We start from the raw sequence: 15,922 nt of genomic DNA, 5'->3' as shown, positions 1-15,922 counted from the left end.
CTTCCTCATGACCATAGAGTCATAACCTTGGAACATCGTTCCCTAGCCATGTGACAACAGTCACCGGGGCCTTATGCCCTGGCTCTGAGTACTAGTCTTAGACTAGCCAATCGCTTATAAGGTCATCGACCTTAGGGTCGGTCCAATATTAATGCCATAGAGCCATTCAATGCTGATATCGATTAGATCTAATCTTCATTTGGCTCGACGTTCATGACGCTATGCCATTTGTGACTCTTAGGTCAGTGTCCCTGACTAGTCAGTGCCATATACAGATTAACAATATTTGCTAGCATTCAATATGCAATCCATGTCCACATTTATCAATCAACATGCCTCAATACAAACACGCATGTCACATATACTTAGGATGCAGTTTTCTTACCTCTGGTTCGAGTGAAAACTAATATAAGAACGACCCTTGAGAACGATCAATCTTTTAACTCCTTGACGGTCACCTGGTCATAACCAAAATATAGGATTCGTCAATGAAAATGATTAACAAAGGTTCCCAAACCAAAACCTAGCCTCCGAGACATCAAACACTACTAAACCGGGTAGTAGGATCGACCTCGAGGCCTAAGGCTTGAATCCCCAAGCTAAAAACTCATTTCTGGCAAAAAATGCCCTATGGGCCACGGCTCGCCCCTCAGACAGAGGCGACCCTTCCCTGCCAACCAACGTAGGTCGTGGCTCACCAAAGCCATGCTGCGGCTCATTATGCAAAACAGCAAGGAACCCAACTTTTCTCCCCTGCGTTCTCCTTGAAACCAACCCTTCAAACCAGTCCCAAGCATCAACCTAACACCCAATTCAACCCCTAAACTTCATCTACAACTCACCCTCATCAAAACCCAAGTTAAACACCACCCAAACTTCCATTAATTCCAACTATCCACCAAGAAATCACAAACTGAAAACTTAAACCAAAACAGAGTAAAACCATAAACTAATGGCTGAAACTCACCTCAAACTTGAGATTAAACCCCCTTCAATGGATGAACCAACTCTATAAACTCAACTCCTTGATTTCCTAGCTTGATTCCTCAATTTGGGCTCAAAAACTCCAAAGGAGAAATGAGGGAAAATGATGTACGGGAAGGAGAAGTAAGGGCTCTATTTTTGTTCTGTTATTCTACATCCAACTAAAGTCTCATATAAATCCAAGCCAAATGACCTAAATGCCCCTAGGTCACTTAAGGTTTCTAAAATCATCCCAAGGGTAAAATTGGTATTTTCCACCTATCTCGTTAATCATAATTAACGCTTTCCAATTCTTGCTAATCTCAATATTCCCAAATACCAAATATTCTTATCCCGTTACCCTCTAATTCCCGGTAACGCTCTATTCACCCAAAACACCCCGAGACTCACCCCGAGCCCCGAGCTTAAGCCTGTCATGACCAAACCGATATTTATATTTAAAGATCGTCTAATGCCGAATAACTCAAACCAATCCACATTATAATGTGGCCTCACAATATATCATTGACATGCAAACGAATATACAATTATGCCATCAATGGGCCAAATTACCAAAATACCCCTGTAAACAAATGTGGACCCACATGCATGCATTTAACATCATATTATAATATAATTCTCATAAACATGCATATATTCATTTAATGGCATAATTAAACAAGTATGGCCCTCCCGGCCTACTATTCCCGCCATTAAACACATCGGAGAATTCGGGGCGTTACACATACTGCTTGAGGTAACCTCTCAAAATCAGACCTTCGATCTCATCCTTGAGTTGCCTGCATTCCTCCGTCATATGACCAATGTCCCTATGGAACCGACAATATTTTTTTTGATTTATTTTAACATGTTGATTTCGCATTGGTTCAGGTCATCGAAATAGGACGTGATTCTCATTTGCTATATAAATATTGTCCCAAGTCTCCATAAGCTCGGTGTAAACAGTGTAAATGGAGATGTACTTGTCTCTTTTTTTCTTCTTACTCCCTTCTGCATCAGGACTAATTCCCTCATTCTTCTTCCTCGTGGAGGAGTTATCATTAGAGGGTTGTACATCAGTTGGTCGCCGAGCTTCCGATGGGGTTCATATTCATCGTTGTAGTTATAGGGGCTGGAGGTGTCAGCTGTAATGCTGACCTAGCTTCTTCTACATTGATGAATCTTTGTGCTCACTCTGTAAACTCCATTATGGTTCGAATTGGTTTTCGCTGTAGGTCATCCCAAATGGCGCTTCCTGGCAGGATTCCAGCCTGAATAGCCATCAAGTGACTATTGTCGTCAACATCCTAAGCTTTGTTAGCTTCGTTATTGAGTCTCTCAAGGTACTTTTTGAAAGACTCACCTGAATTTTGCTTGATATTGGCCAAAGACGAGGCCTCAAGCTTAATACTTCTTGCAGCTCAAAACTGTTTTTAAATTCTTTGGACAATTGCTCCCATGATGAGATGGAATTCCTGCAGAACTTATCGAACAAACTTTTTACTGCTCTTGTTAATGTTTTCAGAAACAACATACACTTGAGCTCGAGACCCATGTTACTAATCCTCATTAGCATGTTGAAGGTGCTTAGATGGCATCCAAGTCGTTATTTCCATCATATGGTCCTATGTGGGATATTTTAAACCCATTCGAAAATGCGTGCTCGAAATTTGAGGAGCAAATGGTTCGAGCTCCTCATCTGAATCATACATCTTTTCTTTATTTTTTCCTTCTCGAAAGAGCTTGAATTTTTCTTCAAGCATATTTATCTTTTCTTGAACTGGGTCAATTAGTGGCAGTGCCTATGCTCTGGGGAGCTGGTGTAATGCCCCAAATTTCCTAATAAGATTTAGGACCTTGATTAGGAGGCCGGGAGGGCCATAATTGATTTATTATAGTATTTAATGATTATATGCATGTTTACGTGAATTATATTATTATATGACGGTGAATGCATGCATATGGGAGAATTTATTATTGTGAGGGTATTTTGGTAATTTGACCACTGTGGGCGTAATTGTATATTTTGGGTGCATGATTGTGATTAATTAATATAGCCACACTATAAGGTGGATTGGTCTAAGCTGTCGACATGAGACGATCATGGGATGTAAGTGTTCGGTCTAGTCATAACGGGTTTAAGTCCGGGGCTCGGGGTGCGTCTCGGGGTGAATTTCATGGTTAGAGCATTATCGAGAATTAAAGGGTAATGGGATATGGCTTATTGGTGTTTGAGGATATTGGGAATAGCGGGAATTGGAGGGTGTTAATTGTGATTAATGAAATAGGTGTGAAAGGACGGTTTTGCCCTTGGTGGCTGCTAAGGTTTCATTTTAGACCTAAGGGTATTTTGGTCTTTTTACCCTAAGAGATAAATATCAGCCATTAAGGCTGTAAAAGAGTAATAAAAACAGAGTCTCTCCTCCTTCTCTCCCGATAGATTTTCTTCCTCTTTTCTCTTTGGATTTTCGAGCTCAGTTTGAGGAATCGAGCCAAGGAACCAAGCTTAGCCAAGCTAGGGTTATGCTCCACCATTGAAGAGGGTGTGTTGCCAAGATTAAGGTGAGTTTCTAGCCACTAGAACTCTTGGTTTTGCTCTGTTTTCTTAGTGAAGTTTCTGCTGGTTTTTGAGTTGGAAACTTGGGAATTGGTTGGAGTTTTGGCTAGGGTTCTTAGGGTTGTGGTCCCTAGGACATGTGGGGATGGTTTTTGGGTTCTTTTGGCACCAAAAATGGGATTTGGAAGCATTAGAATCGAGTTGGAATTGAGGAAGTCGAAGAAGGAAGTTTCAGGGGTGGTGCTGTCTGGGGGTAGCGCTACAGCGCCCATCAGAGGGCGCTATAGCGCTACACAGGGCTCAGTTGGGCGGTTTGTGATTCTGTCTTGAGCGTTGGGGCGCTAGAAGGGCAGCGCTGTAGCGCTACCCTGCTCCTTCAGAACCCTGTTTTGGGTGTTTTTAAGGGCTTTTGGCTTGGGGTTTCAATCCTTAAGGGCCGGGATCGAATATACTCACTATGTGGGCATGTTTCGAGGTCCCGAGGGTGGGGTTTAGGTTAAGACCCTATCTTTGGTAATTTTCATTAATTGGAGATTATTTGGTTATGACTAGGTGACCGCTAAAGGACTAAAAGTTGATCGTTCTCAAGGGTCGTTCTTTTAATCGTTCTAGCTCGACTTTGAGGTAAGAAAACTGCACCCTGTGTATATGAGACATGCATGGTTGTTATCGAAGCATGTTGGTTGATTATTGAGTATGACATGCATGGTCATTATTGATGCATGACGGTTGATTATTATGTATGACATGCATGGCTATTCTTGACGCATGTTAGTTGATTATTAAACGTGACATGCATGGCTGTTACTGGTGCATGTTGGATGGTTGGATATGTTGCATGTGATGCATGAGAAACATGTGATTAGGACATGCTTTATATACTGGGTATGATACTGTTCAGAGCTTGAGTCTCTGTGGTTGTGCATGGTCCTAATTGTACTGGTATCTGTTTAGCAAGCATGCTAAATACCTTGTTTATGGATATTGGACATGTGATATATGTTTGGTGGCATGGCTTACCTGTGTATGGCGCTGACTTATTAGTCAGAATCGACAATGGTGTCAGATCCGTCTGTGAAGCTGTGACTTATTAGTTAAGTTCACCACGGGCTGAGCACTGGTCGTGTTTTACCGACCCAAGGGTCAGAAGTGGCAGTGCGTTGTGAACGCCGGGCCAAATAAAGATTGGATCCAATCAAGGTCGGCATTGAATGACTCATATGGGGTATTAATGCTGGACTGACCGGAAGGTCAATGAGAACTATAAGCGCTTGCCTGGTCTATGATCAGATGACTATAGCCAAGGTATATGACCTCGGTGACCGGTTGTCACATGGCTAAGGGGACGTTGTCCATAGTTTCGACTCTAGAGTCGTGAGGAAGGTTATGTTGGTGACTAATCACCTTGCACATGTCCTAATCAAACGTAAGAAAGAATCACTTGTCAGCTAAGCCCTGGTGACCCTATCGTCACATGGCTAGAAGGAGCGATGCTCATTATTGTGACTTTTGGCTATTGTCACCTATTTTCTTGGACTAATAGTCCTGAATGGTTATTATGGTTGTTGTTGACATTATATCAGGCTTTATTGTGTTTTCTTGCTGGGCTTTGGCTCACGGGTGCTACGTGGTGCAGGTAAAGGCAAGAGGAAGCTGGACCATCCTTGAGTTGAAGAGCTTAGGTGATGATGTGTACATATGCAGCTACTCGTCCGCCACGGCCGAGGTTTAAAGTGGAACTAGGGTTGAACCCTGTTTTGCCGCTTAGAACGGCCTGTTGTAAATATTTTCTGTAATAAACTCTGAAACTTTATTTTCGGGATCCCAATGTATATAATAAACGTTCTAATGAAACGTTACATCTTAATCAAAGTTTTTAAACCCTAAACCGATAATCATACCTAGATCACGATTTTGGCCAAATGACTCGATTAGCGAGTTTAGCACTGTTTACAAGGCACACCGTAACAGTCCCTGGAGTTTGGGGTGTTACAGCTGGTTATTGTTTAAGGGAAATGTAATTCCTTGCTTATGTAATGGGTTATAATTGTTCCCATATACTGGTTGTAAAGGCTCACCTTGCTGCGCATTTAGATGAGCCTCAAATCTAGGTTTCGTTAATTGTACTGCCCCCAAGTCTGGTTTAAATGGTCTCGAAGATCAGGACCATTATTCGTGTAATTTTCACAGTATCGCAGATCGGTGTTATAAACACTCACCGACCTACTAATGTCTTGGCTATCCGTAAGATACCTTCCTTCGGCAAAGCTAACAGTTATCTGCTATTGTTATTGGGCATAGTTTCGAGGTGGGTTGTCCATGTGGACCTCGATCCAATAGCTTAAGACCTAGACAAGTGACTTCCCGACTACTGGGGTTACCTTGCTTGTTCTTCTCCATGGCCTACTCCTGCGGGAACCTTCTAATTATCCCTGGGTCAGGGATTTCTATCTCCACTAGGGCTTCTCGTGCTTCGAGCTGGCCTTTGTGGCAGAATATTCTGTGGTATATCTCGTACTGATGACGAGTTCATGATAGGTAAAGGAGGATTTTGAATTGGTGATGGTGGAGGGCTCTCATTATTTTGGACCGGTCTTGCAGGTTCTAGGTTATTGGTCCGAGCTGCCTATGGAGCGGCTCAGTTATTCCCAATGCTTGCAGGGACATCTATTGCCTGGTTAGTGTTGGCTCGTGGGGGGATTTTGAGAAGAAACCCTTAGTTGGCTAGCTCTAGGGTTTGTCGCAGTTCCTTCTGCCTAGGCTTGTCAAGCCCTCTGCTCGCCCATTCGAGCAGCTATACTTCCTCAAGGTCGCCCCTGGTCCTTCTTGGAGGTGTCTGGGCTTCAGCAACTCTTCTTTCCATTTCCTCATTCAGCCGAGTGGCTTCGACCACCCTTTCTCGCAATCTTTGATTCTCTAGCTCCACCATTGGGATGTACCTTTTGGGATTATAATAGCCCTGACGGGATGGTCATGAACTTTGTTCAGGATCACATGGTGTTGTAGATGCACTCCCTTCATTTGGAGTTTGATCATCATTTACAGGTCGTTTGTCTGCCCGTCGAGGATGCTCCTCAATTTGTGGTGTATTTTTCTCTGAAATTCTGGGTAGTGGTCATCCACTTCATGATCCAAGGATGTTACCAATAGGTGCAGCGATCTATACGATGGACAAAGGTTTGAATGGGAGGTATAAAAGAATCGCTTAATACTCTCAACGAAAGCACCAAACGTTTGACAACGTTTTTCATCAACTAAAACAAGAGTAATTAAGCAAATGAATAATTAAGAAAGAAAAGAAGAACATAGAGTTTTTACGTGGTTCAGTGGTTAAATCTACCTAGTCCACGAGTCACTTTTATTAATGTATCTGCGTTAATGCTATGAAATCTATTTCACAGAGTTTTCGAGTACAAGAATTGAGCGTGAAAACTACAAATGACTATTCCCAATATTTATAGACTGGGTTCAGATACTCTCCTCCATGATTTTAGGAGGGAGTTATACAAGTATCTTATTTGAATTTGAATTACACAAGACTCAATCAAAAAAATAATATCTCAACTATAATTCTCCAAAAAATAGGGATAATTTACTTGAATACTGTTTTCTGATTCTTTTCAGCGTAACATCGAGTTGATATCAATATTGTTCGAGCTGACATACTTCAGTTATTCTTTCGAGCTGACACACTTCAGTTATTTTATAATTACATAAATATTATTACTAATGGTAATGATATTTAATTACGAGCCTAATTGTGGTACCTCCGAGCTTACTCTCCGAACAAGTATATTTTGTTCTTGGAAACAGGGTATAACAATATATTATTATAATAATGATATTTTATAATATTTGAATTTATGTTAATATAATTAATAAATATTTATTTTTAATTAGTTTTAAAAATATATTCTATTAAATATTTTATAATATTATGTTAAAGTTAAAAAAAAAAACCTTAAAATCAAGAATGTTTGTGTTCTATACAAATTCTTTAATCCCTTTCAGGATTTAGTCCTTCATGTGAGACTCATTTTTTTTTGGCCAAGTGTCGCTTGTTGGGTGTTGTTGAAATATTTACTTTTTTGCTATTCACTTGCTATAACCGGTTGTTTAAATTGGTTAAAAAAAATGTGGTGATGTGGCTTTAAAAAGTGATGTCATAATTATAATTGTATGTCCAATAATATGTATAGTTTAGGGCTATAAGTAAATTTATATTGAAGTTGACACTTATTTACAATATTGGACACTTAAGATTTTGGTTGTTGCTAAATAATTATTAATGATTTGTTACGGAACACCTATTAGAGTAGTACATAACAAAAACTGATACATATTTTTATTGTTTTGTGTATAATAAATTAATTAAGATTTTTTTGTAAAAATTTGATTTTTTTTTATCACTTAAATTGTCATAATCAAACTTAAAATCCTAAAATTAAAACATAAATAATAAATATTTTGAAAATAAATATTTTTAATTATATTTTTTCTAATCACATTTTCCAGCGACATAGGACCTATTGTGACACAATTGTCTGTATGAGTAAGTCAAATTTTTGTTTTTTTAATCAGAGTTTGTGTATTGTTGATTTATAATGTTTTAGATATAATTTTAATTTAGTGAAACAAAAATTATGTTTGATTAATTTATATATATATATATATATTTGTAGTAATTATTATTTTTAATGCTTAATATTATATATGCATATAATTTAATAAATTTTAAATTTAATTGGTAAAAAGGATAAAATTAATTGTTTAGGTCTTATTGTCATTGAAAATCATATACTTCAAATGTTTAAAAGAGTATCATTTAGAACACTTTTATCTCATTCTCTACTAAAATCTTAATTTTTTCTTTTTTACATCAAATATTTATATTACACTGCTAACTCTACAAAATAGAATTATTTTATCACAATTTAATGTCAAAAAATATATTAATTCTTGAGTTTTTAATTAATTTATTAAGTTTTTAAGTAAATTTGAATTAATTAGCATTATTTTATTTGTATAGAATTTTGTATGTGTTTTACACATTTTGTTTAAATTTGTTGTATTTTGTTTTTGATCAAGAAGGAAAAAACTTCATTGAACAAACAAACAATTACAACCAAGGGCAAACCACCCAACCAGCACAACATAGAACTCGGCCAAAAACAGCCCCAACACTCACACTAGTTACATTGAAGTTTCCTTATAAAAAGCTTATGTTGAGGTAATAACTTCCTATTATGAACAATGTATAACCTATATTTAACTAAGGCAATTACATCATTTGCTATACAACTAGCTGTCAAAGAATAACTATAAAAAATGCACCTATTTCTATTCCTCCAAATGTGATAAATCACTGCAGTTAACACCATATTCAGAATAGAATCCACAATGCCATTCTGCCCAACGTTGAGCCGAACAACCCAATCGGTATAGTTATTAGACCAAGCTTGAAACCCAAGCCAAGTAAAAATGCAAGACAAAATCCTCTTAGAATGGCAGCATTCAAAAAATAGATGGTTGTGACTTTCCAAATGGTCTTCACAAACTGGACAAGATAAGCTATTCAACTGAATGTTGAACCTAACTAAATTGTCTCTAGTCAGGAGGTAAGAATTGACCACCAGCCATAGTAAGAATCTGTGCTTAGGAAGGATTGTCCTACACCAAATTGCATTCTTATACTCCACAAGCTGCTGGTTTATTGTACTGTTATATAATATGGAAGGCTTGAACTTCCCTGAAATGCCAGCAGCAAACGCCTCTCTTTCACTAAACTTGCTCCTTAAATGGCAAAGTTTTCGCCAATACCAGCTACTATCCTGTTTCAATTATTGGTAAATTTTGTGTTTAATTTCTAATCTATTTTCTTATATTTAAGTGTGTTTGTGTTAGATAAAAGTAATGACTTAAGTGAAAGCAAACTTAGAAATTGGTTTAGAAATTATAAAATAAAAGTAGTGTAATAAAAAATATTTAAAGCAAAATAGTTTGCCACTTGTTTGGGACTAACAAATGGTATATGAGTATTTTAAGATATTCTCATTTAAATATTTAAATCTAACTATCTAAACACATAACAAAATGAATCTAATGACTCAAAATTGATAAAGGATTGAAGTGAGGGATGAAAGAAATACCATTTCTTTTATATATAAAGAGATATAAATATTTGATAAAGTAACAATTATATTTTGTAATATACAGTTTTGTGGACAAAAAAAAAAGCAATATATATACATATGAAGTAACATCTCATTATTTATCTCACTTTATTTCATAAAAAATTACAAAGACAAAAAAGCAGACAACAAAGAAATGGACAAAACTAAGGGAATATCACTATATTAATATTCAGATCATAAGAATTATTTTATAGTTTTACTTATTAATTATATATTATTATATTAACGTAGAAGACTCTGCCCCCAGTTGCGCCGGATCAAAATTAAGGTTACAACCGTTTCTCCAAGTAATAAAAATAATAATACTTGTAAAATAATATATAGTTCTACTCTTCAAAATAAATCATAATAATAGTTATGTATCTTTTTTGAGCTACGTGGAGGGTCCGATCACCAAGTGGATGGGATGGGAAGATACTTTTTTAATAATTTAGATAATGTTTATAAATTACATACAGATTAATTACTTTATGTTAATCAAGATTATATTTAATCACCCCAAATAAAACAAAATAATAAAGGGAATATTTTTTATGAGAACAACTGGCTCTATTATTATTATTATATGAAGTTTCCCTTTTGACACAACGAATCAGACCCTGGAATCTTCTTGGCTTCACATTAATAATCATGAAACTAAACTATATTGGATATTCACATCTTCAACTCCTTTAATTTTTTATTATCCAAAATAAAAGTTATATATAAAAAATTAAACATAAAGATAATGAACAAAAAACTTTTGCTAATAAATTACAATATTAAATGTTTCTAACTGTATAAGCTGGTGATCATATCAATGATGGGTTGTACTTATTATAAATTTCATAAACGCAACCTCACATATATATATATATATATATATTGTAGATCACATCTAACCAGTCCAGTTATATAATTTTAATTAATTAGCTAGTAACTGATCACTAATTAGATAATATAATTTTTGTAATATCAATATTAATAGCTTGTACAAAATGAGAATGGAATACAGCTTAACTGCCATTGCTTTATTTTGATCAGAGTACGTACTACTGTACCATTATAATTATATGCTTGGTCAAACAAACTCAATGTGTTTTACTAGGTAACTATTTAAACTACCTGGGATTTTTTTTTTTTTTGAAAGAAAACTACCTGGGATTTGAAATGATTAAGTTGTACTAATATTGCTTAATTATTATGTTAATCAACCCTATCAGCATGTTCCAACATAACAAAACCTACAGTCTAGCTATTAGATCCTATAGCTTTTTTTTCTTATTATAATTAATTACTTAATTGTAGCCTTGTACAATGAATGGAATCTTAACTGTCATTTTATTTTGACTATATGAATATGCTTCATAATAAATATATATTGTACGGATTATAGGAGTACTATGAATATTGTATCTTGTATATAATATATCCACCATTGGAAGTTTTCCTTCCCCACAAGGTGAAATAGTACTTACTCATATATTACACTTTTGAGGACTACAAAAACTTCAAAAACAATCCTAATTTGTGGACCAAAAACAGCTCTTATTTCTTAATTTTGAGATAACAATTTAAAAATATTTGGATCGCAATTGAAAGAGACTAGTACGTAGCACTTTGTATATAGTTTTCAATCTTTGTTTTTTTATGTTGTTTTTCTTATTTAAGTAGAGCCATATAGCCAACGCATGATTCATGCCGTGCCAATTGATTTGTCCAGATTCAAGCATATATAAATAATTAAATATTTCACATACATGTGGTTGTAGATATATATATATATTTATATAAATCCCAATTTGAAAAACTTATTTTATTTGTATGTTTGTGTGCAAGTTTGGAGAACGAACTGTAGTAAATCAAGCAATTATTTTTTCGAAAAGAAAAATTTTGGTTGAAAATTGAAACCTTAATTAGTCACTTTTGAAGTAGTCTTTACTAACTTATAATATCAAATTGAGCATTTTTTGTTTGACACATCATGATGATATCGTTAACTTTAAAGAATAAATAAATATATGCATATAAACACTTGTGGAATATTTATATTCAATAAAAGTGAAATTGGTATTTTCGAAACATGATATGACATAATATGGTACTTCACAAAACATAAACAAATTGTTACGGTATATTTCAAACAATACTTATAGTTTGTGGTATTTATGTAAATATATATAGAAAAAAGATTTTCAGGTGGGAAGAATTTGCTTCTGATTTAAGTTTCAAATAATGCTTTAAGTAGAGAGTTTGATAAGTTAATTTTTCAAAAGTAAACCCGGCTGCTCAAAGGTTTACTTTCACACCTGTAATATCAAATTAGTTGTTCATTAGAATTTTATTTTTATTTTTATTTTTATTTTTTATGAAAGCCCAATAACGAAAAGGACAATTGGGACGTGTTGCGAACTTGCTACTCGTTCAGTTTATCTATGTAAGACTGGAAGAGTGGATATTTAAAGAAAAGTTATGTCCTAATAATTATGAGAAAAAATAAATAAAAAGAAGTTCGATCTTATCATTCATTAATAATTAAAATGAAGACTACAAAGCAAATTTATTTTACATAGGTACTAATGGTAAGGTTTTGGTCGGTAAAATGTAGAAGGCTATGGATTTAGGATGGTTTGTTAGTGTTAAGGGAAGAAAGGTATAATGAGAAGTTTGATTATTTCAAAATTGGGTATAAAAATAAAGATTTTAAAGTGCAACTAAAAATTGAAGGGGCTTCTTAAAAGTGGGCATTAGGTCTAATTTCCTCATTAACTTTTAATATCTATGTTAATAAGTATTTTTTTTTTTGTATCATAAAAAAAATACAATTTAATTCGTACTCTTTATTGAATTAGACTATATCATCTTACAAGATATATTGTACAAAATCTTTCATGAAATGTAAGCGAGATATCTAATCTCCAACACACCTCAATGTAATTCAAAGTTTTAGACCAAAGGTTCATAATCAACTTAATAAAGTAAAAATGCAACTTGTTATCACATTAAGTTTAAGAAATAAATTTAGGGATAAGGAGAAATGTTAAGAGAGATGTGAATGACTAAAGTTTGACTAAATATAATAATCATTGAAAGTTTAGTCTTTAGGTATCTTTTAGTAGCTTTTTGTAAACTACTTATTTCTATTAACTAAAATTGTTTTAGGATTTTGATTGACTATTGCTAAGGGAGATCAACGATGTCCAATACCACTTAATATGATATATCATTATTAGTGCAATTTAATATTGAATCTGATGCTATAATAATATTGGATATGATGCTAAATTGCACCAATTAACATAAGATGATGTTCGGCACCATGGGTGTAACGTCTCAAATTCTCTAATAAAGCTTAGTATCTTGATTAGGGAGACAGGAAGGCAAGAACTGATTAATTGCATTATTATGTGATTTGATGCATGAATAAATGAATTGTGTGAGTTATATTGTAATATGACTGTATTTGCATGCATGTAGACCTGTTTCTTATTAGAATGACATTTTTGTGATTTTTGGCTCGTTGATGGCATATTTGAATATATATATATATATGTTTATATATTGATTGAGACCACATAGGGTGCAAGTTAGTGGTCTAGTAATAACATGATCAAATACCCGACTCGGAGTGAGCCTAGGGGTATTTTGGTAATTTAGTACATTACTGGGATTTTTCGGGTAATAAGAAATTATTTAATGATTATTTGAGGATATTAGAAGTAACGAGAATTATGAGGCGTTAATTATGATTTACGGAATATGTAACAATGAACTAGTTTTCCCTTGAGGGCATAAGAAAGCAAGGCTAAGGGCAAGGGGTATTTCGTCATTTATTGCCTAAGGAAATGATATACCCAGTAATTCAGAACCTAGTGGAACCAAATAGAAACACAAACACTCTTAGTTCTCACTCTCTCCTCTACGTCCTCTCCACTCTCTCACATAGGTGGGTTTGTTTTTTTGAGAAAAACTAAAGGAATTCAAGGCTTGGAAGCTGAATTTGGAGTTGTTTACCGAGATTTTCGGAAACTATAAATATATCGAGAAATAAGAGCTAGTAAGAAAGGAAGGAAATAAACAAGATCAAGATTTTTTACGTGGTTGGGGCTAGAGCTGTAAATACGGGTCGGGCTTTTGAGCACGGCACGAAACCGGCACGAGCCCGGGAGGCACGAGCACAACACGGCACGAAAAAATATGGGTCTGGGCCAGGCACGACATGAATTGAAAATTGGCACGGCACGGCACGACAAGCCCGAAGGCACGACACGAAAGCACGAACAAACTAGCCCGAAAGCACGACATGATAAAAAACCGGATATTTTGACATTAATAATCATAATAAATTTTTATTTGTCAATTATTAATAAATTAAAATGATAATAGAAGTCTTATTTTTCTCAATGTTTATATTTTTATAATTATATTAATTTATTTTAAGATTTGTGAGTTAAATTTTTTAGCATTTATTAGTAGGTATTAAAATTCTAATAATTATATTTGATATAATTTTGTGTAAAATATTGTTAAAAAGTATATAAAAATATCTAAAATAGAATTTAAACAAAGAAATGTATTTGGTTTGGTGGCAAGTCCATTGATAGTTAAAGAGGAGGTGGAGGGTTCAATTCTCCATCCTCACATTTTTTGGCAAAAATAAAGTGGGCCCAAATTTGGGCCCGAATAAGGAAAGTGTGCCGACATGGGCCTGGCCCATGGGCCGTGTTGGGCCTACTCTTTCAAAAATGGGCCGGCCCGACCCGACACGAATTTAACGAAGGCACGAAAATGTGGGTCGGGCTAGCTCACATTTATAGCTCTAGTTGGGGCGTTAATGAGCCTTAGTCCACGAGTCACTTGTATTGAATTTTACAGAGTTTATCAATGGAGGTTTTATGCAAGTTCAACAGCGTTTTTGCGTGCATGAAAAGTCAGATCCCTACTACAGTGCACTAATGCCCCTATTTATAGGTGGTCATGTAGCTTGGGTTATACTAATCCGGGTCCAATAAGGATATAAGCATAATTGCTCTCTAATGGAGCTATAGTACAAATGTAAAACATGATTACAAGTTGTTTAGTCTAGGCCCACTGGGCCGACTTAAGCGTGGTGGAGCCTTACAGCTGCCCTTTGTACGTTGATACAAACTGATGTGTGTGGGCTTTCAGGGGGATTCTGGGGACAAGATCTGTTAGAGTAATGGCAGTACCGATCCTAGGAACATTGTACGTTCCGTGCATATCCCTTTTGCAGGTTAGTTGAGGAGACCAACTGCCAAATTTCTTAGGGACACGTTAGCGGGGTGATGAGTTGGTCTTGTTCGACTAGGATGTATGGTGCAGGTTCATTTACCAAGGTTCATGTTCATTTACCAAGACGAACATCAAGTAGCGATGATAGATTGAAGGATGTGTCCTGATAGTGGGTTGACATGCAAGGATGGACCCGAAAGCGCTATTCGGATCCCTCATGGCGAGATCTGGCCCTTGGACTAGGGCATCCACTACAACAATCTACTTCCCGGAGGATGGAGGTTGCAGGCACTCATGAAGTTAGCCTGGGCCTTCATCTCAGGTCCGGGTTCTCGCTACACTTGTATTATTCGCTAGTCATTGGACCTAAGATGGATCTGGGCCTTCAGGGCTTTGGTTGCTCAGTGTTCGCGGGGCCTTAGCCTATCCTGAGAATTCATGAGGCCCACTTGATAATGCCACGTGTTCTTGGTGGAAAATATGGACAACAGGAGTGGTTTGAAGGCTTGACTTTGGGGTTGGATTGGTAACTGCTAGGGGGACTTAAATCACAATTGAGGTAAGCATCAATGTCTATTTTGATTAAATTCTGCCCCAGTTTTCTAGTGTTCTTGAGCTTTGTGGCTCAAGGTATTTATTTTGAGTTTTGGTGGGATTTTGAGTGAGTTTAGGGCTGAGTTTTGATGGTGTTGATGTGTTGTTGATGCCTCATTGATATAATACACAAGATTTCACCATTCCTTTACATTACTCTTTATCTATCTCTCTCTTTGCTTTTATATTTTAGTCTATATTTTTCTCAATAATTTTATAACAATTATAATTACTACATTAAGTCCTTAAAATATTAATTTTACAACACAACCATTCAAATTTAAAACTAATGTCCCAAAACTAATAACTAAAAGGCTTAAATAATAACATAACATAAAAACAACAATATCTCTAAAGTGCTAACATAGCATAAAAAAACAAC

The sequence above is a fragment of the Humulus lupulus genome, chromosome X, assembly GCF_963169125.1.
Source record: "Humulus lupulus chromosome X, drHumLupu1.1, whole genome shotgun sequence".
Taxonomy (NCBI): Eukaryota; Viridiplantae; Streptophyta; class Magnoliopsida; order Rosales; family Cannabaceae; genus Humulus; species Humulus lupulus.
The sequence above is the reverse complement of the archived record's forward strand: the minus strand, read 5'-3'. Positions refer to the sequence as shown.